This window comes from Narcine bancroftii, chromosome 11, assembly GCF_036971445.1.
Source record: "Narcine bancroftii isolate sNarBan1 chromosome 11, sNarBan1.hap1, whole genome shotgun sequence".
Taxonomy (NCBI): Eukaryota; Metazoa; Chordata; class Chondrichthyes; order Torpediniformes; family Narcinidae; genus Narcine; species Narcine bancroftii.
The window spans coordinates 60,731,055-60,758,315 of record NC_091479.1 but is presented as its reverse complement, the minus strand read 5'-3'; the positions used below and the strand labels follow the sequence as shown (position 1 = coordinate 60,758,315).

At 43.9% G+C, this 27,261-nt stretch overlaps 2 long non-coding RNA genes across 2 annotated transcripts; one reads left to right on the top strand and one right to left on the bottom strand.

The window, feature by feature from the left end:
* Positions 1–5,037: 5,037 nt before the first annotated feature.
* Positions 5,038–6,356, bottom strand: LOC138745488 (uncharacterized). The gene is made up of 3 exons (XR_011346306.1): positions 6,208–6,356; positions 5,584–5,658; positions 5,038–5,442 (listed from the first exon to the last, which is right to left on the bottom strand). It is a non-coding gene; the product is annotated as an uncharacterized lncRNA (long non-coding RNA).
* Positions 6,357–6,660: 304 nt separating this feature from the next.
* Positions 6,661–8,463, top strand: LOC138745486 (uncharacterized). Its single transcript, XR_011346305.1, has 3 exons — positions 6,661–6,947; positions 8,103–8,148; positions 8,235–8,463. It is a non-coding gene; the product is annotated as an uncharacterized lncRNA (long non-coding RNA).
* The last annotated feature ends 18,798 nt before the right edge of the window (positions 8,464–27,261 follow it).

Sequence of the window (27,261 nt, the reverse complement as noted above, 5' to 3'; positions counted from 1 at the left end):
CCAGGGCAGAATCAGCTAACACCAGAGGATGGGTGTACAAAGTGAAGGGGAGGGAAGTTTAGGGGAGACATAGGGGTAAGTTTTTTACACAGAGAGTTGAGGGAGTGCCTTGTCGGGGATGGTGGTGGAGGCTGAAATGTTGGGGGCATTTCAGGGAGTCTTAAACAGGCACATGGATGAAAGAAAGATAGAGGGTTACGGGGCATGGAGGGATTACTACTTTTTTTAGGAAGAAATATACAAGTCGGCACAGCTTTGAGGGCTGAAGGGCCTGTACTGTACGGCATTATTCTCGTTTCTAGATTCTAAAAGCTGATTAAATTGCACAAGCCCACCTTGTCTTTCACTGGACCTTTAACCTTCTGACAATAATGCGAGAGAAATTATGACACTCACATGATCATTTAGGCAGTTTAATTACCCCACACTCACCTCGAACAAAACTGGCTGATCGAGCAGCTAACATCACCGACAGTAAATTGATGGAAGGGCTGAGATGAAGCTGACGTCTTTCTGGTTTCAGTTGATTTTATGCCAAAATCAATAATAGAAATAAGGAGGAACTACTTTTCCCAGAGAGTTGTGAATCTGCAGAACTCTTACATCGATAGAACATTGCAGCACAGTGCATGCCCTGTGGCCCAGGGCACTACTCAACAATCTCAACCTTGCCTACCTAAATCCTTCATTTTCCTTGCATCCATGTGCTTAAAAGAGTCTTTTAAATATCCCCATTGTACCAGTTTTCACCACTTCTACTGCTTCCTTGGGCTGCCTCACAAGATATATTGAAAACTGAGTTTCTGCAGAGTATAGAATTGGGGATTATGGAGAAAAGACAGGGGAGGTGGAGCTGACTCCATGGCCAAACCACCTTATTGAATGACAGCAAGCTTGATGGGAGCTGATTCCTGATCCTAGTTCCCAAGTTCTTGTAATGATCTACAGATCTACAGACATCTCATTGATGAGACAGGAAGCTGGCCAATGCCTCCATTGTCCAAATTTTTAATTTTTTTAAAATGATACAGCCAGTAGAAGGTCCTTCCGGCCCATGAAGCTGTGCTGCCTAATTGCCCCCAATTAACTTCCCCACCCCCAAACTTTCTGGAGGGTGGAAGGAAATGGTTATTTAGGGTAGCACGGATTGCATAGCCATTACCTCAAGGCTGATACGGAGCCAACCGCCAGTGATCGAGTCCGGGGTTTGAAACTGGCGCTGTCTGTAAGGAGTTGTACACTTTCCCCTCGTCTGTGTGGGTTTCTCCTGGGGGCCCTGATTTCCTCCGACAGTTCAAAATGTACCGGGAGTTGTAGTCGGGTGTAATTGGGCATTACGGGCTTGTGGGCTGAAAGGGCCTGTTACCATGCTGTACACCTGAATTTAACATTTAAAAGTGTAACATTTAATTAAAATTTAAATATTAAAGGAAACCTGAGCACCTGAAGAAAACCCACACAGGTCATGGGAAGAATGTACAAACTACTTACAGACAGGTCTGATTTGAACCCAGGTGGTATTAATCACTAAACTAGCTTAGGGGCAACAGTGTTTGTTATATACCCTGGGCTGGCTTGCAATGTACCCCCACAGACACACTGATTCCCCCAACCACCTTTGACGTGTGGCACCTTCAGACATGTGCTTCTCCATCTAGCCATGGGGCTGAGTTAAATGGACACAGAACATTTCAAAGACACAACAGGCTTTTTAGACCCATGATGTCAAATTATACTTGAAATATTGTGTTCAAATCTGGTCACCTCATTAGAAGGAGGATGTGGAAGCTTTAGAGAGGGTGCGGAGGAGATTTACTAGGATGTTGCCTGGATTGGGGAATGTGTCTGATGAAAAAAAGGCTTTTCTATTTGGAGCAAAGAAGGTTGAGAAGTGACAATAGAAGTCTACAAGATTATGAGAGGCATAAAAAGGGTGGACAGGCAGCAGGACTCTGGTAGCAAACATCAGAAGACATCGGTAGATGATGAGGGGAGGAAAGTTTAGGGGAGATGTCAGAGGTAACATTATTGCACAGAAAGTAGTGGGTCTCTGGAATGCATTGGTGGTGGTGGAGGCTGGTACAATTGGGACATTTTAAAGACTCTTAGGCACAGGGATGTTAGAAAAATCACAGGAAATGGGTGTGAGGCAGGAAAGGTTTGGATTGTGGAGTAATTTATTTTGGATTGCTATGCATATATGTAATTTGTATGTAGAATGTTATTTGTGTCTGTTTGTGTTCACTCTAGTCCAGAGATACACTGTTGCTTCAGGTTTACAGGTATATGTACAATCAGATGACAATAAAATTGAACTTGAACCTCAACGTGAATTTATTTCAGTTGGCACAATATCATGGGCCAAAGGGCCTGCATTGTGTTATAATGTTCTATGTAAACTAAATCTCTTCTGGCCCTTCTCAATGTTGCCTGCAAATTCATATTAATTGCCACCAATTCTGAGAGGAGTGGATAGAATGGAAAATGAATGCAATAAAACAAAGAAATCAAAAATAGCACCTGCAAACTCACAGCAGGTCAGTTCAGTTCTGAAAATGAGAACATTTGAGAAATGTTCATCTATTGTGTGTGGAGGAAACATGGCCTCTCTGCCTGTCTGCAATGTGTGGATTGTGGGTGGTCAAATGTCCTCCCCGTCTGAAACTTATTCGGAAGTCACATCACCTGTCATTCAAGGTTGGACTCCGGCCACCCATTAGAATGCACCTTACCATTGGCTAATTTAAATCACCTTGGGTCATTATTGGCTAGAAACACAAATTAGCACTGTATATAACATCAATGGCCAGCACATTCTTTCTCTCTAACTTGTGGTGTAAGCCCCGGACATCGCTCCACGGCAGGTCACTACTGTAGACATCGCTGGAAGTGTCATGGGTAAGGTGTGCACTACAATGAAGATGTACTGTAGTATTACAATAGATCAATACTTGCAGAGACGCACCCCTGTTGGTACAGGGAACCGGGTGTGCGTAAGAGTCCCTGTTTGTAGTGTGTACTCAAGTGCATGAGCATGTCGAATATAGGTTCACTGTTGTTGGAGTCCAACATAGGTCAGAGGTGAATGTCTATATCATTGCTTAAGTGAAATAGTAATTGAGTACCATTTAACGTTTTCCCCTGTTTGTCTCCTGTGTGTTAATTAATATTGCTTGTGATTGCAACACTTAAGCCCAGACTCGTCTCTCTGTGAACCCACCAAACCTGATACTATTCCCAACGTGACATTTACTATATACTATCTTAACTATTTACTTCTTAGAAGTCAAAACTTCTGACTCCTTTTAAAGCAAGTTTTTTCTTTACAAAATATTTAGTTGCAATCCACTGATTGCTTTTGTCTGTTGTTTTGGAGATACCTCTGTGAAAATGAAAGAGAAGTGATGGATGTCTTGAACAAGCAAGAATTGGCTCTGATCCAGGATTAGAAGCTCATCTAATTGAAGAGAGACAGGAGAGTTCTACCCACTTGGACTTTCAAAAGGCCTTCAATAAAATGCCATATGAAAGTTTATTGATAAAAATATGAGCAAGAAGAAATTGGTCTAATATAGGGATGAAGAGTTGGGAAACAATGACTAACAGAGAGCTGGGAGTCTAGCTCTTCGCAACCTACATCACAGAATGTAGTATATTCAAGTGTGCCAAGGATACAAAGCTAGGTGGCTGTGAGGAGGATTCACAGCGGATATTGACAAGTGAATGGGCAAGGTCGTGGCATATTGTTAGGACATCCACATTGTTGAAAAAGTTAAAAACATGGTGGACATTTCAGTAGTGAAAGATTGAAAGGTATTGGTGTGTACAGGCTCAGTTGCATATACAAATCGCAGACCATTAATTGAGGTAAACAAGAGAGTCTGCGGATGCTGGAGTCTAGAACAGCGCACAGAAGTGCTAGAGAAACTAAGTAGGTCATGCAACATCTACAGGAAGTGGCAATATCCACACGAATTGTAAATGGCAACACTGGTGAGGACCCACGGGGAGCAAGGAGCAGAGATACAGTGCTCCCGCGGGGTCCAATCCTCCAGTCAACTGCTGTCAGCTTCGCACAGGCTTTGAACCTGTGGTTTAAAGGAGGCGACACTAGTTTCATTTAAAATCCCGCAACTGAGGAGTATGCACCCAAGATCTAATCGACAGCAGGCACAAGGGGTTGTAGACTCCAGGGGAGTGGAGGACTGGTGCACTGCACCAGAAAATGGGGAGGCCACCCCCCCCAACTGAGAAGGAGAAGCAGAGGAGATGACTCATGGCATGGTGACCACGGCGATGGACCCGTTAAGGGGGTCTGTGGCTGAAAGACCCATGGATGCAACAGGCTGCTGGAGACGGCTGTTGGGAGAATCATGCCAAGCTGCTGGAGATTGGCTTGAAACTGGCTAAAGGGGTACCAGGTATCAGAACCGGGATGCGAGAGGGTGCCGAATGTTCCTGACCCTGTCGGAGGTTCAGATCTGAACTTCGGGTTGCAAATGGTTTGGACTGGACTCTGTGCGGCTGAGGAGGCTGCGGAAGCACTGGAGGGAAATCTACTGACACGCGGTGGCTCTGGGGGAACTCTCCTTTGCTTCTCTTTCTCGAACTGAGAGAGGCACTTTAGGCAATTTCTGCCGATGGTGAATCTGTCTGCCTTATAGCAGGTAAAAGCAATTTCATGTAATATGACCCTGTTTTATTACAATGATAATACATTGAATCTTGAAGTAAAAGGCAGCTGATAATCCTCCTCCCAACCTTCACCCTGTGTCCTCTGCCCCAATCACTTCTCCGCTTCTTCTTCTTCTTCTACTCTCTTGCAGGCATCCACCTATTATCACTTACCTGTTACCCTCCTTCCACTGCTCCCCCACCCCCACCTGTTTATTCAGACATCTGTCTGATTTTTGACTCCTAAAGAAGGTCTCAGGGCTGAAATGTTGACAGCCTTTTACTTCTCATAGATGCTGAGTGACCTGCTGGGTTTCTCCAGCACAGGCAGTTAATATGCAGTTCCACAAAGAGCAAGAAAGGCACATGGTATGTTGGTGTTTATTGCAAGACTTGAGAGCCACAGGAGAGGTGTTTGGCCCTGGAATGTTGCGCACTAATCTGGTCTTCCTCCTGGGGGAAGGAAAGATTGTTGATACAGGAAATCCAGCAAAGGCTCACCAGATGAGGGAAGATGTTATTCAGTTAGAAAAATGAGACGTGATCTCATTGAAAATTCTCATGAAGCTTGATCTGGTGGTGGGATCGCAACCTCAAAATAGAGACAAGCCACACTCACATCCTGATTTACATCAATGAAGTGGTGATGGAGCTTCAAATTCCTTGGCATCCATATCTCTGAAGATCTCATGCTCCTTGAATTCTTCAATTCTGATTATTCTTTATTTTTTGAAGAACCTGAGGAAGATCCACCTCTGCCCCAGGATTCTGTTGGACAATTGAGAGCGATTGAGAGCGAGTTGACATACGGTATTTTGGTGCGGTATGGGAATTGTATTGCACAGCATAACAAGGTACAGCGACTTTGATACAATAAATAGTCGGCTGAAGGCTAAGTGAGATACTTACTAATGACGTGCTTTCAATTAGTTCCTATACAAGTCTAGATTCCAACACATAAACTTGAAATAGTCTTCTTTAATGCTGAAATGAAATATTCATAAATAACATCCATGAATACAGAGTAACATTAGTGCTAATGGTCAACTAAAGTTATGGCACCATGTTTAATATTCTATCTAAAACTCCAGATTTGTGTGCTGCCCCACCATGCATGCTCCAACCAGCCCTCCAACCTAGAGTGCACCAAACATGTTCCTGAAACCACACATGGCATAACCAAGATGGCTGCGCAAAGTAAAAACCAACTCAGGATGCCTCCAACGACCATGTAGGGACCGACGGGACACTGACCTAACAAGGTAAGTAAATTCTTCACACATTTTTGGCCCATGCATGAGGCACTCCAGCTGGTAGTGAAACCTGCCCAATGGATTTTTGACATCCAATTGCCTACCATCGAAAACATCAGTAGGGAAAAATGACTGGGCGGGGTGAGAAACCACCAAAGATGCAATGCACCCAAATCACAGACTCTTTACTCTTCTGTCATAGGGAAGACGCAGTAGGTTCAAGAAGAGCCGTTTTTACAAAGCTGCGACTAATCACGACGTTGAGAGATACTGCACTCACATTTTAAAATCAGCACTTTTTAACAGTACGTTGTAGAATAGTGTTGTTTGCTTTAATTGTACATGTTTTATTGCACAATTTTAACTTCCAGTTGATGCTGTACGATGGTTGTATTTCATTGGCTGATTTACTGGTGCAATGACAATAAAATGAGTGATCATCATCATCTATCATCATGTCATAATCGTCATCATCGTATCATAATCATCATTAACATATTGTCATCATTATATCATAATCATCATTAACATATCATCATTATCATATAATCATCATTAACATATCGTCATCATTATATCACAATCATCATTAACAAATGATCATCATATCATAATCATCATTAACATATCATTATCATCGTATCATAATCAATAACACATCGTCATCCTCATCATAATCATCATTAACATATCATCATCATAATCATCAAGACAGAGATAAAAACCTGCTAAATGCAATAGATTTTTGAAATTCTCTGTCCAAATATTTGTGGAGGTTTATCCTTGAGAACATTCAGGGGAGAAATCAATGAGCCTTCAGTTATTCAGAGAATCAAGGAATGTGGAGCTTGTGCAAGAACATGGAGGTTAAAGCCCAGCCTTTATCTTTAGGCAGGGGAGTGGTGCTGCAGGTAGTTTAGCTGGTTGTCAGCAGCATCGGCCGGATCCCAACTCTCCTGCCTTCCTGCCGTGGTGTTCTTTGGATGTCCACTGTTCGTATGGCTGGGGCTTTCAGTGCAGGTGAAGCCTCAAGACCAAGCACAGGAATATCAGCACCTTCACTCCATTCATAACATGTATCTTGAGCTGCCGCTCACACCTGATTTCCCTTCCCATTCCCATGCTGACCTGTTCGGCCTGTGCCTTCTCCACCAAGCACAGACGTGGAGAACCCTGCAGCCTGATTGAGATTAGGAAGGGGAGACAACAGGGTAAAATGAGAGGAAGTGGAGTCAGGAGATAGCGGCTGATAGGTGATTGGTGGGACCAGATGAAATAAGAATGATGGACATATGGAGTGGGGTGGGAGGGGAGGGCAAAGAGTCAGAATAGCAGGTGAGAAATGGAACCATATGAGGGAGGAATATTGGCAGGGGATTGTGCTGGGGATTTGAAGAGCCCAGGTTATAAATGGGCAGGTGAGGGGGAAGGGGTGGTAGAACAGGGTAGGGAGAACAGAGGAAGAGAGAGAGAGGTCCTAGGCATGAGGCCAATGACTGACCTGTTAGCCTGTGCTTTTACCCCTGCCCCTTTCTCCCTCTCCTCCTCGCACCATTTCACTCAGCTGCCTGTCTACTTTTTGGTTGTACCTGGGCAAAGAGCCCAGGCCCAAAATGTTAGTTACCCTTCTCTTCTTCTGGATGCTGCGTAACCTCCACCTTCCCACAACCAAACTATTTGATTTTTTACATCCAATTTGGCTGGAGGTTTTGGTGGGAAGATGGAGGATTGGCGGAGGGTGGGTGGTTGAATCCATAATCTCCAGTATGCTGGATAACAAGTAAGAGTTTAGGAGCCCTCCATGATGACGAGCACAACACGGCCTGGCAGTGGCCTATCATAAAGTCCTCAAGAATTTTCTTTGCAGTCTTTCTTGTTGGGCGGCACAGTTGGTATAGTGGCTAGTGCAACACCTTTACAGTGCCAGCGATCGGGACCCAGATGGGGTGTTGAATCCCGTGCTGTTTGTAAGGAGTTTGCACGTTTTCCCCATGTCTGTGTGGGTTTTCCCGGTCTTCCTCCCACCATTAAAAACGTACCAGGGGTTTAATTGGATGGCACAGACTCGTGGGCCGAAATGGCCTGCTAGCGTGCTGTATATCTAAATTTAAAATGTAAAAAATTAATGACATTCTATTTCCAAAAAACAGTACCTTTCCTTATTTTCACTAACAGCTCCTTCTGTGTAAAATTGTTTAATAAATGCAGAAAGCCACTTGAGGTGAGTTGGTAGAAGTTTGCCGTATTTGAGACTCCAGATGGAGCCTTGGTCAACCACCATGCCTGAAAGATGTGTCCTTTTCACAGTGCAGCAGTCACTCAGCACTGCTGATCTTCTGAAGACATTGGAGTGAATCTCGATCAGGAGTTGTTTTGCAGGAGGGGGGAGCTTGGCCGTGGCAGAGGGAGATCCTGAACAACAATGTGAAGCCTTAAAAAGAAATTATCACAGAAAAAGGATTAAGAACATTAGCAAGCCAGATTATGTGACAGTTTGCATGATGTTGCATCTGACAAGCGCTGTTAAATGCCTCATTGATCACCTTTGTCTGTCAGAATTGTTACCATTTGGGCAACATTATCATGTCCCTGTTTGATAAAAGAGCAAAGGAATCTCTTTCACAGAAGGGCAAAAAAAAATGATGTTGAAGGAAAACTACTATTCAGAGGAAAGCCACATGAGTTTGGGGATTTCCCGGAGTTGTGCAAAGAACACATTCATGACGGAGGAAATAGATCATGGCGAACCATGTCCATAGGTCCAAATGAAACGCCTTCCTTCAGGATGGTGTGCATGTTACACACATTAATAAATATGCCCAGCTATTTGGGAGATGACATCAAGGGGACAAAACACAGCATGATCGCAGCACCTGTGGCAACACTCAAGGTTACTCATAGTCCTTGTGCTGCTCTGTATGCAAAGGCACTTCTGGATGGGATACATAACATAACATAACATAACAATTACAGCACGGAAACAGGCCATTAGGCCCTTCTAGTCCGCACCGAACCAAACACCCCTTTCTAATCCCACCTCCCTGCACAATGCCCATAACCCTCCATCTTCCTCTCATCCATATACCTGTCCAACCTTTTCTTAAATAATACAATTGACTCCGCCGCCACTATTTCTCCCGGAAGATCATTCCACACAGCTACCACTCTCTGAGTAAAGAAGTTCCCCCTCATGTTACCTCTAAACCTCTGCCCCTTAATTCTTAACTCATGTCCTCTTGTTTTAAACCTTCCTCCTCTTAACGGAAATAGTCTATCCACATCCATTCTGTCTATCCCTTTCATAATCTTAAATACTTCTATCAAATCCCCTCTCAACCTTCTACGCTCCAAAGAATAAAGACCCAATCTGTCCAATCTCTCCCCATACTCCAGATGCTTAAACCCAGGCAACATTCTGGTAAACCTTCTCTGCACTCTCTCCACTCTGTTTATATTAGGCGACCAGAACTGCACACAGAACTCCAAATTAGGCCGCACCAACGTCTTATACAATCTCAACATCACCTCCCAACTCCTATATTCCATGCAATGATTGATAAAGGCCAGCATACTAAAAGCCTTCTTCACCACCCTATTCACGTGAGTTTCTACCTTCAGGGAACGATGTACCGTCACTCCTAAATCTTTCTGCTCTTCTGTATTCCTCAATACTCTCCCATTTACCACATATGTCCTATTCTGATTCTTCTTACCAAAATGAAGCACCTCACACTTATCAGCATTAAATTCCATCTGCCATTTTTCAGCCCACTTTTCTAAGCAGCCCAAATCCCTCTGCAATCCTTGAAAACCTTCTTCATTATCCACTATTCCACCTATCTTAGTATCGTCTGCATATTTACTAATCCAATTCACCACCCCATCATCTAGATCATTAATGTATATAACGAACAACAATGGGCCCAATACAGATCCTTGAGGCACACCACTGGTCACCGGCCTCCAACTTGACAGACAATTATCCACTACCACTCTCTGGCCTCTCCCTTTCAGCCAATGTTCAATCCATTTGACTATCTTAAAATTTATACCTAAAGACTGCACCTTCCTAACTAACCTTCCATGTGGTACCTTATCGAAGGCCTTACTGAAGTCCATATAGACAACATCCACTGCGCTACCCTCATCCACATTCCTAGTCACCTCTTCAAGAAATTCAATCAGATTGGTCAAACATGACCTTCCTCCCACAAATCCATGTTGAGTGCTCCTGATCAGACCCTGTCTATCCAGATGTTTATAAGTACTATCTCTAAGAATTTTCTCCATTAATTTACCTACCACAGACGTCAAACTTACAGGCCGATAGTTGCCAGGCTTCCTCCTTGAACCCTTTTTAAACAACGGAACCACATGCGCAATGCGCCAATCCTCCGGCACTATCCCCATATCTAATGACATTTGAAAAATTACCGCCAGAGCCTCTGCTATTTCCTCCTTCACTTCTCTCAATGTCCTGGGGAAGATCCCGTCTGGTCCCGGAGACTTATCCACCTTTATATTCTTCAAAAGCCTTAAAACTACACCTTTTGTAATCTCTATATTCCCCATATTTACCCAATTTGCTTTTTTTATCCCACATCTCCCAATATCCTTCTCCTTAGTGAATACCGAAGAAAAGAAACTGTTCAATATCTCCCCCATTTCTCTAGGTTCCACACACAGTTTTCCACTCTGATTTTCTAAGGGACCAATTTTGTCTCTAGCTTTCCTCTTACCATTAACATATTTGTAGAACTCTTTTGGATTAGTTTTCACCCTGCTTGCCATAGTTTTCTCGTACCTTCTTTTAGCTTTCCTAATTCCTCTCTTAAGATTCCTCTTACATTCAATGTATCTTTCAAACATCTCCTTAACTCCATGCTTCTTATATCTAATGTACGCCTCCCTTTTTCTTCGAACCAAGTTTCCAATATTCCTTGAAAACCACGGCTCTCTCAAACCTTTTGCCCCTCCTTTTAACCTAACAGGAACATAAAGCTTTTGCACTCTCAAAATCTGATCTTTAAAAGACTTCCATCTCTCTACTACATCCTGCCCATAAAACAAATTGTCCCAATGCACACCCTGCAAGTCCTTTCGCATCTCCTCAAATCTAGCTTTTCCCCAATCAAAAACCTCAATCCTTGGCCCTGATTTCTCTCTTTCCATAATGACATTGAAGCTGATGGCATTATGATCACTGGACCCGAAGTGGTCGCCAACACTAACCTCCGTCACTTGACCCATCCCATTTGCCAACATGGTCATTAATTATTGGCTGTGTTTGAAATAAAACACCACCATCTGATATCTTCCAAATATTGTAAATGATGGAATGTAAATCTAAATTTAAATATTTAAATTTTAAATGTAGGCATATAGCGCGGTAACAAGCCATTTTGGCAAACAAACCCGTGCCCCCAGGGCCGGTGCCAGCCTATGTTGCGTCCTAGGCCAGGCTGAGTGCGGGGTTGGGTACTGAGCAGGTGGAATGAGGGAGGAAGAGGGGTGCTGACCAGGCTGCCAGGCTGAGTGGGGGTGGAGGGGGGGGTGTTGCTGACCAGCCTGAGCAGGGAAAGGGTGGAGTGCTGGCTGGGTTGAGTGGTGGGTATACAATGATGTGATATTTGATGTGTGCCATACCTCTTCCTCCCTCCACCTTAAGTAACATGCGTGCTTATGGCACATTAGTCAGAATCACGCCATTCATGACGCAGAGGTGCCAGAGCTATTGGAATCTCTCTTCAACAATGCCCCTCTGAGGTTCGTAACTAGATGACTTCCTAAAGGTAGTGCCGGCCCTGCCTGTGCCACCCAATTACATCCGATTATGCTTCAGGTGGTGGGAAGGCACTGGAGGCCTCTGGGAAAACCCACACAGACACAGGGAGAACATACAAACTCCTTACAGGCATCAGGGATTCAAACCCCAGTCCCGATCACTGGCGCTGTAACAGCATTGCACTAACCGCTATGCTGATGTGTATGATTTTTTTTTCAGAATTCTCAGTCACCAAAATGTACAGCCCTGGCATCAGTTTTAGTGCACAGATGAAGAAAAGTCCTAGACTAAACAGTATGGGGCATCTCAGTGGGAGATGGCTGGCTGCAAGATGCAGCCAAGTAGTGGCAGTGCAGAAATGGAATATAACACATCGACCCTGACAGATGGGATGCTGGAACAGGTTTCCAGACAGCTCCTCCTCAACGTGCAGGCACGGTGACCTCGCGCATGGCACAGACCCTGGTTTGTTCCCCTTGCACACTTTCAGACTGCAAGCAATGCTGCAGTCACTAGCTCCTGTGGGACTCCTTGCTTGGGTCCTGCTCTGCCAGCTGGTTTGCCTTCTCAAAGGAACTGTTGATGTTGACCATGAAAATGGGGGAAAATTTATCCTCCGCAGGAGATGAAAACAAAGGCACTGACTGTCCTTGATGCCAAAAGATCTCATGTAAATCAAAGACACCGACAATTTCAATTAAAGTATGACATTTGTTTTTGAACCTCATGGGCACACCAAACTACATTTCATTTGGTTTTGAAACATATTTCTTCATCCGTCTGGTGCTCAAAACGTGCCAGTTGCAGAACGTGAGAGGAATAAAAATCTTCATTGAATTTCTCAGCGTTATTCACCTTTCCAACTTTCTCCATTCAATCATACGACATTATCCCTTCCTAAAAACATTCACCTTCACCCCAGCTTTATCTTAGGCTATTCTTTATAAAAAAAAAATCAGAGATACAGGCCCTTCCAGCTCACCCAAATACACCACGTGACCCATTAACCTACTAACCCTGCACAGAACTTTGGACCTTGAGAGGAAACACACGCACGTCTTGGGGATAATGTACAAACTCCTTAAAGACAGTGGCAGAATCAAACCTGGGTCACTGGTGCTGTAATGTTGTTGCGCTAACCGGTACACTAACCATTTTATTCTTCAGTTCCTGTAAAGGGTGGAACCCTTTCACTTCAAAAGGAAATTCACAACTGTGTCTCTCATTAAAACAGCCCAGTGAGTCCCTCCTAACAATGGCTGAACAATCATTGGTTGGAGTAATCTGAACAATGGAAGCTGGTTTCTGGGCCACAGATGCCAGATTGTTCCTTCATGTTGCTGTTGATCGCTGCCCAAAGCTGCTGTTTAAAGGCCAGCCCAGAGTTCCATCTTCCAAAGAAAGATAAATGGAAAGAAAAGAAAGTCCCTTAAAGTCTGTGACTGGATAATTCCATGACCTCCCATGTAGTGGCCTCTGCCCCATGTAAACACTAAGGCTGCAGCTGTTTCAGCCACCACTAATTAGAACGTAGAACATGACAGCACAATACAGGCCCTCGATGTTGTGTCGACCTATGTAAACCTACTCCATAATAATATAACCTTCCCCAATTTCACACCCCTAACCCCCTTTTTTTCTTGCTTCTAAGTCTTTTGAGTATCCCTATTGAACCAGCCTCCTCTACCATCCCCAGCAATGCATTCCAGGTACCTGCCAACATCCTTAGGGCCCAGGCCTGAAACGTTGGTTACCCTTTATTCTTATGGATTCTGCATAACTTGCCGAGTTTCTCCAGAACCTTTGTGTATTGGACCACTACTCATTCCTGCATATCGTCCAGCTGCTGGGGGAGGGCTGGGGACACTGAGCCTGAGATTGAGCACTGTCTCCACCAAGGCCCCCATGTCCAGCTGCCTGCTCTCCACTACTCCTTGTTCTGATTCCCATTGGCAGGCACCTTCACTCTGCAACACATAGCTATCCGAGGGGGCTGTCGGTGTTGTTTCTTTGTCCCAGACACACCTGATCTGTGGCTGCAGTTCACTTCTCCCCGTGTGTCTGAGACACATAATCCTGAACCCAAATGTCCATTACCACTACCAAGGTGGCCTTCTGATTAGAGTTCCTCCCTGGGCTTGTGTCACCTGAACATGATCTGGTACAACAACCAGGATGTAAGTGGGGTCTTCTGTCCAGCATGCAGAATGTGATCACTCAATTGGTAGCACAGGGTCGAACTGAGGGACTTACATATGGGACAAGAAATGGGATTTGTACCTTTTGAGAGAAATGTCCTGACCTTCTCTTTGATGTTTTATCTGAATTTGATTTGTTAGAAAATATTCTTGAGGCGCTAACTATTTTGAAATGTGCTCTTGCTTAAAGAAAAGACATTTTTCAGTATGCAGAGATCAGACACAAAGATTCTTGCTGCTGTAACATTAAACCCATAAGTTTGCAATATCTGGGATACAGCATGGACACCTAATGACAGGAAGGATGTAGATCCTTTAGAGAAGATGCAGAAGAGATTTACCAGGATGATGCTAAACAGGCAAGTCTGCAGACCCTGTGACTGTAGTGCAATACACGAAAGTGCTGGAGAAACCCAACAAGTCATGCAGTGTCTATAGGAAGTCAATTGTATCCAACATTTCAGGCCTGGGCCCTTTGTCAAAGTGTGAGCAAAAAAACAGACAGGAGCTCTCTCCCTCTCACCATTCCTCTTTCCTTCAGCTCCTGACCCCCTTCCCTTCCCTCTCCATTCAGCAAGATACCTCCTCCCCCATTACTTCTCTTCTTTCCCACCTATATCCACCTGTGACCTCTTACCTGTGAGCATGTGACCTATGACCTCTTACCTTTGAGCCTGTGCTTCTCTCCCTGGCCTTACCCCCAACTTTTTTGATTCAGATGCCTGCCAGCTTTCTGCTTACACCTTGACAAAGGTTTTTCAGGCCTGACTTGTTGGTCACCCTTCACTTCCTGCTGAATTTCCAGCATGTTTGTGCATTACTGGGATATTAGAGAGCATGTCACATGAAGCAAGGTTGGCCAAGCTGGGGCTTTTCTCTTTGGAGTAATGAAGGATAAGTGGTGACTTAATACAGGTTAATAAGATTATGAAGGGCTAAGGTTGTGTGGTCAGCCAGCACCCTTTTCCTGGGATGGTAATCGCAAATACCAGAGGGCTTCAATTTAAGGGAGGAAAATTTAGAGGAGATGTCAGAGGCAAGTGGTGGGTGCCTGGAGTGCATTGCTAGGGGTTACAGGGGAGGCTGGTACAATAGGGACATTCAAAAGACTCTTAGATGGGCACGTATATATAGAAAAAAATTGAGGGATATGGCTTTGAGGTAGGGAAAAATTAGATTGTTGTGGAATAGGTTTCCGTAGATTGGCAAAACATTGGGAGCTTAAGGGCCTGGACTGTGCTGTAATTGATGTTAATTTGTAGTTTTGCTGTGCAAATGTTTTGATTATGCAGCCCATCAAGAAGATTTAGCAAATTCTGAGGCCAAACAAATTGAGATCATCATGAAATATGACCGTAACCACCACTTTCAACAATCTGAGCGCCAGCTTTCAATCACCAAGTCAAACCCTTGTGATATTAATGGATGAGTGAAAGACAAGTGTGACAGAACTTGTAGAAATGGCACTTGATTTGGCTCAGACAGGCAGTTGTTAATGTAATCTTATAACGTACATACCTGTCATGATCTAATTCAAGCAAAAGATACATTCAGCCAAGGAAAATTACTCGCCCGGCTGAACACTTGTATAATCAAAGTTAATGTGCAAACCCCCCCAAAGTCATCAGATTTTCATTAAATTTCATACATTTATTTTCTAAATTTTCTTCTTCACTTCCGTAGAGTTGGGAGGCAGTATTAAATGTTGCTTATTATACCATGAAATATGCCATTTTCCTTGACTTTGCACAACTTTGTAGAGCTGCAATCCCAAGGTGTTGTTCATCTTTCAATTTTGTTTTTTTAAATTTGCATGTGCCTTTTGAAAATAACATCAGGATCACTTAGCAACTAATGGATTGATGGTAACCTACTGTACAACAAATGTACTGCATTCCAAAAGTCTGTACCCAATCCACAATCTTGAAGGATTTAAAGTGTCTGAGCAAAAACAGCACACCTACCCCAGGTTTCACAAAACAGGTAATGAGCCAAATTTGTTTGGAGGAATGTTTTAAATTTAATTTAAATTTAAAATCTAGACATACAACACAATGACAGGCCATTTCGGCCTATGAGACCGTGCTGTCCAATTGAACTTAATTAACCTACACCCATGGACTGTTTTGAATGGTGGGAGGAAACCAGAGCCCCCGGGGAAAATCCACACAGACGCGGGGAGAATGTACAAACTCCTTACAGACAGCGCTAGATACGAACCACGGTCCTGATCACTGGTGCTGTAAAGGTGTTCCACACCAACCGTGCTGAGAACAATGTTGTAATTGCGTACAATTTCCACCAGAAATCCAATGGATACCAAGAAATTTTGTGGAAGTTAATGATTGTGTCTTTTTTTAAAATGGTTGCGTCTTTTTTAATAATGGTAACACCAAGATGCCTTAAACCTAAAGCATTTCTTAACCTGAGCCACAGAGTACTGAATATTTTTTTTGAGAAGGGTTAATCTAGTTAAAATCCAAATTTTTCTTAAATGTTAAAATTGAGCCTGCATTCACCACTTCAGCTGGCAGCTCGTTCCACCACTCCAAATGAAGAAATTCCCCTAATATTCCCTTTAAACATTTCACCATTAACACTTAACCCATGTCCTCTAATTCTTGTCATACCCAACCTCAGTGGAAAATGCCTGCGTGTATTCACTCTATCTAAACCCTTGTCCATATATTATTTTCTAGAGCTCACTAGGGAAGCCATATTCACATACACTGGGTCTCTTTATAAGCCATATTCATATAAAATATATACTGGGTCTCTTTACAGTGAATCACTTTGTCCTCACTGGCAAACAAACTGAGCTCCCCTTCTGCTTTCTCAAGTTTAATTTGAAAACCAAGCCAATTATGTCCAGGAGACACCATCTTTCTTTTTTTTGCTGCACTCACTTGGCATGTTAATGATAGTTAATTTGTTTCATAACTGGGGATGGTAGTGGACGTTGGTAGCATAGAGACATTTAAAACATTTTCATATAGGCACATGGATGCAAGAAGAGAGTGTAGTAGAGAACAATGTGATAGTTGGGAGTAGGCTTACATAGGTCGGTACAACATCGTGGGCTGAAGGGCCTGCACGGTGCTGTAATGTTCGGTGTTCTATGAAGACACTCATCCACTTTTAAAAAAACATGATGCTGGAGAAACTCAGTGGGTCAAACAGGGCGCTTAATGTAGTAAAGATAAAGATACATAACTGACATTTTGGACTTGAGCCTTTCATTGACGTATGGAAAAATGTTGGCAGGTGCCCCAATAAAATGATGGTAGGGGAGGGGCAGGGGAGGAGCATGGTCCTAAAGTCAGGAGGTAATAGGTGGATAATGGGCGGCGTGGTTGGCATAGCGTTTAGTGCAACACCATTGAAGCACCAGTGATCGGGACTGGGCTTTGAATTTGGCGCTGTCCGTAAGGAGTTTCTACGTTCTCCCCATGTCAGCATGGGTTTTCCCCAGGAGCTCCAGTTTCCACCCACCATTCGAAAACATGCTGGGGGTTATAGGTCAATTGGGTGTAGCTGGGTGGTTTGGGGCTCTTGGGGCGAAGGGGCCTGTTACCATGGTGTATGTCCACACATATTAAAATAACAGAGGGAGGGCCCACCAGCAAGCAGGGGGAGGAGGGATGGCTTTGTAAATGGAGAGGGAAGGGGGTTGAGAGCTTAAGTTGAACTGAGAGTTAAATAATTTTGCCCTTGGAAGCTCCTCCGCTTTTGTACGGTGGTTTTCTGTGCTTTATCCAAGCTCATGCTCCTGGAAAGTGGCATTACAGGTAGATTGGATCATAAAGGGAGCTTTTATGGCATGGTGGCCTTCTAAATCAAAGTAATGATTTCAGGAGTTAGGATGTTTTAGTCAAGTTGTATAGACATTAGTGAGGTCAGATTTGGAGTATTGGGTGCAGTTTTAGTCATGTAACTACAGGAAACATATTAATATGGTGGAAAGAGTGCAGAGAAGGTTTACAACTATGTTGCCAGGACTTGACAAACTGAGTTACAGGGAAAGGTTAAACAGGTTTGGACTTTATTGCCTGAAGCATTACAAGGAATAGAGATTAAGTAAAAAGACAAGAACTTGAGGACGGGGTAAGGGCAAAAGTGAAATGTTTGAAGGGAACATTAGGTAGAGAGAGGTGAGAGTGTGGAGTGAGCTGCGAGCTGAAGTGGTGAATGTTGGCTTGATTTTGACTTTTTGAGAAAAATTTGGATAGTAAATCGATGGGAGGGGTATGGAGGACTATGGTCTGGGTGCAGGTCCACAGGACAAGGCAGAAAAGTTAATCACGGATCAGATAGGCTGAAGAGCCTGTTTCTGGGCTGTAGTGTTCCATGATTCTATGTTGCGAAGGAATGGAGCAGGTTGGACATCCTTTCTCAGGGACAGACTTGGGAGAGTGCAGCTCCTTTCCTCTGCCCAAAGAACCTGTTTCCATCTTGAAAGGAATGGCCTCAGTAAACAAATCATTTTTTTAATTAAATTTAGCAAAGTTTGGGACTCAATCAACCTTGTTTATCCAATGTCATGAACAAAAGCTTCATCAAAAATGTAACATCTCAATAAGGATCGAGGGATGCAAAATCTCCTCAAAAGTCCCACAAGAATCTCTCCCACAATGACAAATACACATAACTGAAATAACTCTCTCTGTTCTGAAACCAAGTTAAGTTTCCAACTTGGGCATAGTGGAGCATTTTTGATACAATTTAATTATGCAAGGTTTCAAACTGTACAATCTCCACAGATTCAATGCACAGTGACTTAGGATTTAAAAGAAATCTCCCAATCATTCATTTCCTTCCAACCTTCATGACATACTTTTTATGCTTCTACTGAGACCTTTTATTTTGAATATGTAAGAATTTTTGATGGATTAACTTTGAACAATACAGCACAGTACAGGCCCATCGGCCCTCGATGTTGTACCAACCCATATATTCCTTCTTAAAAAAAAGTACTAAACCCTCTCTACCCCGCAAATCTCCATTTTTTTTCATCCATGAGTCTCTTAAATGCCCATAATGTTTTAGCTTCCACCACCATCCCTGGCAAGGCATTCCAGAAACCCACAAATCTGTGTGAAAAAACATACCCCTAATGTCCCCCCTAAAGTTCCTTCCCTTCACTTTGTACAGATGTCCTCTGGTGTTTGCTGATCCTGTCCTAGAAACAGGTGCTGGCTGTCCACCCTATCTGTGCCTCTCATAATCTTGTAGACCTCTATCTCATCCTTCTATGCTCCAAAGAGAAAAGTTCAAGCTCATAAGACTTGTTTTCCAATCCAGGCAGCATCCTGGTAAATTTCCTCTGCGCCCTCTCCATGGCTTCCACATCCTTCCTGTAATAAGGTGACCAGAAATGAACACAATATTCTGTGGTCTTACCAAAGATTTGTAGAGTTGTAACATAATCTCTCTACTCCTGAATTAAATCCCTCTATTAATGAATCCCAGCATCCCCTAGACCTTCTTAACTATCCTATCAACCTATGCAGTGACCTTGAGGGATGTATGGATTTGAACCCTGAGGTCCCTCTGTTCATCCACACTCTTAAGTAACCGGCCATTAACCCTGTACTGAGCCTTCTGGTTTGTCCTTCCAAAATGCATCACATCACACTTATCCGGATTGAAATCCATCTGCCATTTTTCTGCCCAACTCTGTATCCTGTCTATATTCTCTTGTAACCTTCGACAATCTTCAGCTCCATCCACAGCTCCTCCAACCTTGGTGTCATTTACAAACTTACTGATCCATCCTTCCACCTCTTCAACCAGGTAATTTATAAAGATCACAAAGAGCAGGGGTCTCAGAACAGATCCCTGTGGCCCCTTCACCAGTCACCACCCTCCAGGCAGAATAATTTCCTTCCCCTACTACTCTCTACTTTCTTCCTACAGACCCATTTTTTTATCCACACAGCCAATTTTCCACTGATTCCATGACTCATAACTTTCTGGATGAGTCTCTCATGGGGGTCCTTGTCAAATCCTTTGCTAAAATCCATGTAGACCACATCCACTGCCCTCCCCTCAACAATTTCTTTTGTTACCTCCTCAAAAAACTCAATTAGACTTGTGAGGCATGATCTTCCTTTCACAAAGCCAGGCTGACTATTCTTGAGTAGACTGTACCTCTCCAAAAGCTCATAGATCTTATCCTTAAGAATCCTCTCCAGTAGTTTACTGACATTAAGACTCACAGGTCTGTAATTCCCAGGACTCTCCCTATTACCTTTTTTTAACTCTCTGCTTTCCTACAAGTTAAAGAATAGTAATTTTATAATTGACAACCCACAAGTCAAAATTAAATTCTTGACCTGTATGAAGAGGTCCCTTAAATTTGGCAACAATTCCAGTTTCAAAATGTTGGACACAATACACCAATGTCATCATGAAGAAAACATATCAGCTCGTCTCCTTCTTCAGGAGTTTTCAGAGGTTTGTTATGAGATCAAAAACCTTGGCAGACTTGTGTGATGTAAAATGTGCTGACTGGATGCATCACATCTAGTGATATGTAGTGGAAAGTGTGCTGACTGGGCACCAATACCTCAGAGTGGAAAGCTCTGCAAAAGGTATTGGACACAGCCCAACACTTCACAGGTAAAACTTCCCAGCATCCAAAAAGTCCACAAGCAGCTTTACAGTCGGAGAGCAGGATCCACACCACTTGGTGAGGCCCAAGATCCCCTTGTCTTTTTATTTAAATTAATTGAATTTATACAGCAGGGCCCTTGCAGTCCACAAACCCATGACACCTAAATACATCAAAGTGACTATGTGGTGTGCTGCGGTAGCAGCAAGCACAAAACTCAAAAGACTACAACAGGCTTTATTCCAGTAAAAGTCTGAACATCAGTTCATGCTTCGGTGGCTCCTGTGTGACTGACTCAGGAGGGGCCGGCTCAGGTCTATATTTGGGTCGGCTGATTGACAGCCAGTCAGTGAAATCAGCCTGTAGGGATTCTATTCAGGTCGGCTGATTGACAGCCAGCCAGGTCTTCCTGCAGGTACAGAGATCACTCCCTGCAGTAGGCTGGTGGTCCTATCACCTTTATCATTATGGCCCATCCCTTCGCGAGTGAAGATGAACACGGTGCCTTGTAGCTCTCCTGCCCTCACAGAACTTTTTGTAGTTGTTGGCACATTGTGATGCGCCACTGCGAATCGTGGAATGCCACGCAGTGCGATTTTTTGCGAGGTCCTCCCAGTCAGTATGGTCGACATGGAATGACCGGAGATCGCACTTGATTATATCTTTGTAGCAAAGATATGGGCAGCCATCAGGGCAGGGAGCATCTGGCAGCCCACCGTAGAGGACATCTTTGGGCAATCGGCCATCCTCCAGGTACAGAGATCGCCCCTTGCAGTAGGGTGGTGGTCGTAACACTACAACCTACAAATCCTAGGTCTTTGGAATTTCGGAGGAATCCCTGGCGGGCACAGGGATGGTCGTACAATCTCCTTGCAGACAGTGGCAGATTTGAACCTGGATTGCTGGTGCTGTACTTGTGTTGAACTAAACCACTCTGCTAACTGTGTAGCCCTGTCGACATTGCTTCATCCTGTGCTGTGTGATGTTTGGACTAATGTTGGTTTGGATTTTAGATTTGCAGATTTATTGTCTGAGTACATACATGACATCACAGACAACCTTGAGATTCTTTATCCTGTAGGTGTGTCAGAATTATCAGTTATTGGTAGTGCAAAAAAAAACTACACAACGTACACATGTAGACAAATAAGGAACTGTTAACAGATAATGAATGTAAACAAACCGTGCAATACATCAGCAAAGTGCATAAGTAAGTCTTTAAATATGCCCCTGATTGAGTTCGTCGTTGAAGAGTCTGATGGGAGGCAACTGTTCCTGAACTTGATGGTGCGGGTCTTGTGGCACCGACACCTCTTTCCTGATGGTAGCAGAGTGTGTGCTGGGTGGTGTAGATCCTTGATGATTGCTGCTGCTCTCCGATGGCAGCATTCCCCATAGATGTTCTTGAGAGTGGGGAAGATTTTGCCTGTGACGTCCTGGGTTCAAAATTCAAGATTTTTAAAAAATACATTAATAAAGTAACCTCCATGATATACTTTAACTTTTTGCCTGCTGTAAGTCAAGCAAAGAGCCACTATGAGCATTGCTTGGTGCCCCTTACAGTAAGAGAAAGAGAAACAAAAGGGTCACTGAGGGTCAATGACCCTCAGAGTCAAATGAAATGAAGGTTCACCCTCAGCACTCCCAAGGTCTCCGAAGCCACATGGACTCCTGAGCTCCAGATCCAAACCTCTGATATGATCAGGAAGCCTTCAGTGTCTGAGGCCCTTGGGGAGCCATTCTTGCCTCAGCACCCTCACAAATCATTACCTGGTTCCCACGAGCCAGTATCCAGTAGCCTGCAGCCCGTACAGGTACCCTGACCACAAGCTGCCAACAGCCTGCAGTTCATGTGGGTCCCTCAGCCCCCTAGCCCCTGGCTGGTCTGCAGCCTTTCCTTTAGGATTCTTCAGCCACTAAACCCCTCACTGTTCTGCTGCTGTGGTCACTGTCCTGTTGGAATCTCTCCTCTACTTCTCTTTCTCAATGGGGAGAGGGTATTTTTCCCCATTTCTGTTCCCCTGCACCAGTCCACTGCTTCCCCCACTTGTCTGCAACCCCTCATGCCCCCAGTTATACGGTGCCTGTAGATTTTTGTGATTTGCCGCTTGTGGCCGCTGCCAAGCTCAGGCGCCACCATCTTGTAGCATAGACCTCGCGGCGGCAGGATTCTGCTTACTAACTGTGGACTCCTTTAAAAGACCGTTTAAAGCCTGCACAGAGCCCACAGCATTAGGACCAGCCGGTTGAATCCTTTGGAACAGCGCTGTGACTCCGTTCCACTCGTATAAGGCAAGGAGCAGATGTCACTGAAATTTAAAAAAAACCCAAAGGTTCCTATAGTCATGAATAATTTCCTTTACATATAAAGTTACATTAATTTTACAGACAATGTATTCTGCCGGTTGGAGCATCACAATCAGTCATTTTATTACTTTGCTGTCTCCCTTTTGATCTCTCTCAATAGATATGAAAAATGAGAGGCAACAGGACTGAGGATGGAACAGCATAGATGACGGCTCGCTGTGTTCTTTGTTCTTCAGAGCTCGAGACTTTTTCTCGTTCTGCTGCTGCACTTAAATCAAGCCCAGCAGGTTGAATAATACTGCTTGCGCATTTGATTTGCCAGCTCCTGTCATCTCTTTGACAGTGCAAGGTTGCTGCAAGACAGTCCTGGCACATGGACGAAGAGAAAGGCACACATTTATAGGCTGAAGGATTGGATGGTTTCAAAGTTAACGTCAGATTAAGGCTTGGAAATTAATATCGCGCCTTCCACAATCTCAGGACATCCCAGCGTAGTCAAGAAATGTCACTTGTAGCAAGCTCATTATTCTGAACAGCAGTCTGGACATCTTTTTTCTGGACGTTGAATGGCGATTCAGGAAGGCAGCACAAGGGAACACAGACTTTCTTTATTCCCACCAGCCCTCTCGTACTGAATGAAGATGTCGCAAGGTCAACTCGTCAGGCAGCGTCCCTTCAAGTGATCTACAAAGGCACTGCAGCATAATATCAAGGGGATGCTCTTTTTGATAGCCAGCTTTTTCAAAGCTCAGTCTGCAGAGGGAGAGGTGAAAGACCCCTGGCACCATTGCATGGCATCTGAGCAAACATTTTTCCACACACAGAACTAAAACTGGCCAACCACTTACTGACATGGCCTCGTGCACTGCCAAATGGAGTCCACATGAAACAACACCTTGCATTCCGTATTCGGCATTCTGCAACCAGCCATCAATCACATCAACTTCTCCAATTTCTGTTAACTCCCGCCCAGGTCTCTCGCTATCCCTCATTTGTTCATCCTCTGCCCTCTCCCCGATAACTTCGAACATAAAATGTAGAACATTACAGCACAGTACAGGCCCTTCGGCCCTCAATGTTGTGCTGACCTATGTAATCCTACCAAAAAAAATACTAAAACCTTCCTACCTCATAACCCTTTATTTTTTTTTCCATCCAATCTCAGAATCCATTAAATTCCCCCAATGTTTCAGCCTCCACCACCATCCTCAGCAAGACATTACAGGTCTCTGTGTAAAAAACTTACCCCTGATGTCTCCCCTAAACTTCCTTCCCTTAACTTTGAACATATGTCCACTGGTTTTTGTTAGTTCTGCCCTGGAAACAGGTGCTGGCTGTCCAACTTATCTATGCCTCTCATAATCTTGTAGACCTCTATTAAGTCACCTCTCATCCTTCTATGCTCCAAAGAGAAAAGTCCCAGCTCTGCTAAACTTGACATTTTCTAAATCAGGTAACATCCTGGTAAATCTCCTCAGCTGCCCTCTCCATGGCTTCAAAATCCTTCCTATAATGAAGTGCCCAAAACTGAACATAATACTCCAAGTGTGGTCTCACCAGAGATTTGTAGAGTTGCAACATGACCTCTCGACTCTTGAACTCAATCCAGTTTCAGCAGTTCTGAATAATGGCTCAGGCTGCCTGTTGCTTCTTATGGATTCTGCATGACCTGCTGAGTTTCACCAGGTCTTTTGTGTACTTCATTAGATCCCAGAGCCTGCAGATTTTCTTGTTTAACACCAAACATAACTAATTCTCTGAGGGTAGTGCAACATTTGAACACCACGTTTGATTAAAACAAGCTAATTATTGGCTGTATGGTGCTTTGTGATTTAAATAGCTTCAAACAAATGTGGTAGTTTCCAGAACTACCAAGCTCCAAGACACAGCCAGCTCCAAGACACAGCAGATTATACCGCAGAACATGGTGCAATGTAATAATGCCCCCATTGTCCGGCCAGCACACCACTACATTAATCATTTGGGTGCAGGAACCAGACATCGGAAGGGAGGGATTCCAGGATTACTCGTGCCACATGTTAACCAGTGCAGCAATGAGAACAGAGCGCATGAATGGAGAGAGGACTTCAGATTTCTGAAACCTTAGGATCATTTCTGAGATAGCTATTCAAGAAATAATGACAGAAGTTTACGCTGAGTTTGAAAATCATGCAATTCAATCTTAAACTAAGATTTTCACTCTCCCGGAGAGAAACCATGGAGGCGTGAGCGAGGACACAGCCAATAGTTGATTGGGGAAGCTCCATTAAAATGCATGAATTAAAATTCACTGGGATCTCCCTTTTCTCTATTGACAACATTCGCAGGGAGTGTCGCTTAAACAGGGCTCAAACAATTATTGAGGACCCTTTCCATTCAGCACACAGTATCTTTGACTTACTACCAGCAGGAAGGAGGTACAGCAGCATCAAAACCAGGCGGGGAAATAGCTTCTTCCTGCAGGGTGTAAGATTAATGAATGGTATCCTGTAACCGAGTAAATCGTCCCCAAAATATCATATGTATTTAAGTTATATCCTTATGTGTATCTGTGATTATTATTTGCTGTGCATTGTATGTACATTGATCATGGTCTAGAGAAACATGTTTCATCTGGTTGTAGATGTATGGTCAGATGATAATAAAATTAAATGTGGTAGTCATGAGTCATTAAAAGGAACTGCTTTGCAACAGCTAAACAGTCCATTTGGGCAGAAGAACACAGACATCCATCTTTAGAGTTAAATGAAAAGCATTATCAAATCTACAGTAAATGTTTATAACATTGGCAGGAATAACAGAATGCCTTGCATATTCTTAAGAATTTCATCAAGGAAAACCAAAGGGACAACAGAATACCAGAGTAAACAGGCAAATGAGTTGTAAATAGGCTGGGGGAGTTCAAGATAACCAAGGCAAAATGTGGGTCCTCTATAGATGGGAGAACATATCATGGGAAATAGAGAATATCAGAGTAAATAAACAAATACCTATGTCTGCCTTCATAAAGAATGCAGATAAAAACAATCCCAGATGCACAGACAGACAACGATACAGAGTAACTGAGCCAAGAAATACTACCAGAAAAATTAATGAGCCTGAAAACGAATAAATCCCCCAAACCCAGTGATCCATAATCCAGAGTATTAAAAGAGGTAGCAATGAAGATGACAAATGCCCTGCTTATTCCAAAATTCTCACATTAGACAAAGAAGCCAAATTGGAAAATGCGAACCCCTCTTCATTAAGGAACACAGGCAGACAGGAGGAAAACAAAGGGACTTTGACATCAAGAGCAAGGAAACACTAGAATTTATAATGAAGAATGTCGCTTCGAAACAATGAGAAAATAATATTATTCAATAGATCTGACAGAGTGAAAGAAAAAAATCATATTTGACAATCTATTTGACTTCTCTTTGGGTGCATCTAGTAGAGGGGAAAAAGGGGAACTTGTGTTCAGGCTTTCAGCGAGCAAATTTAGAGACATGGAATTGTGGGTGATGTGCTTTTCTGGACTGAGTGAATAAAATGGCGGCGTTCCTGGAGCTGCAGTATTGAGCTGTGATGTGGATCTGGGAAAGTGAAGAGTGGAGACACAATGCAGCCCCGAAAAGTTCAATTGCCCAGCCCTCATGCTGGCAGCTTTTAAATGGCCTGTTAAAGGAGCCAGCACTGTTTGATTTTACAATCTGCAACTGTGGGGTCTGTACCCAAAATGGTGGTGCCTGGGCTTGGCCACTAGGTGTTGCAGATTCCAAGGGACCAACAGGGCACCAGGAATGAGGACAACCTCCCCCATTGAGAAGGAGAAATAGAGGAGACGACCCAACAGGGCGGGGACCCTGGCGGCGGACCAGTGAGGGGCTCAGTGGCCAAGGGCCAAAGGATCGGTTGGCGTAGTGGTTAGCACAATGCCTTCACAGTGCCACTGATCAGGACTGGGGTTCGAATCCTGCATTGTCTATAAGTAGTTTGTACATTCTCACCATGTCCGTGTGGGTTTTCGCTGGAGGGGTAGTCTAGTTCCCTCCTGCCATTTCTTTTCTTTGGCTTGGCTTCGCGGACGAAGATTTATGGAGGGGGTAAAAAGTCCACGTCAGCTGCAGGCTCGTTTGTGGCTGACAAGTCCGATGCGGGACAGGCAGACACGATTGCAGCGGTTGCAGGGGAAAATTGGTGGGTTGGGGTTGGGTGTTGGGTTTTTCCTCCTTTGCCTTTTGTCAGTGAGGTAGGTTCTGTGGTCTTCTTCAAAGGAGGTTGCTGCCCGCCAAACTGTGAGGCGCCAAGATGCACGGTTTGAGGCGATATCAGCCCACTGGCGGTGGTCAATGTGGCAGGCACCAAGAGATTTCTTTAGGCAGTCCTTGTACCTTTTCTTTGGTGCACCTCTGTCACGGTGGCCAGTGGAGAGCTCGCCATATAACACGA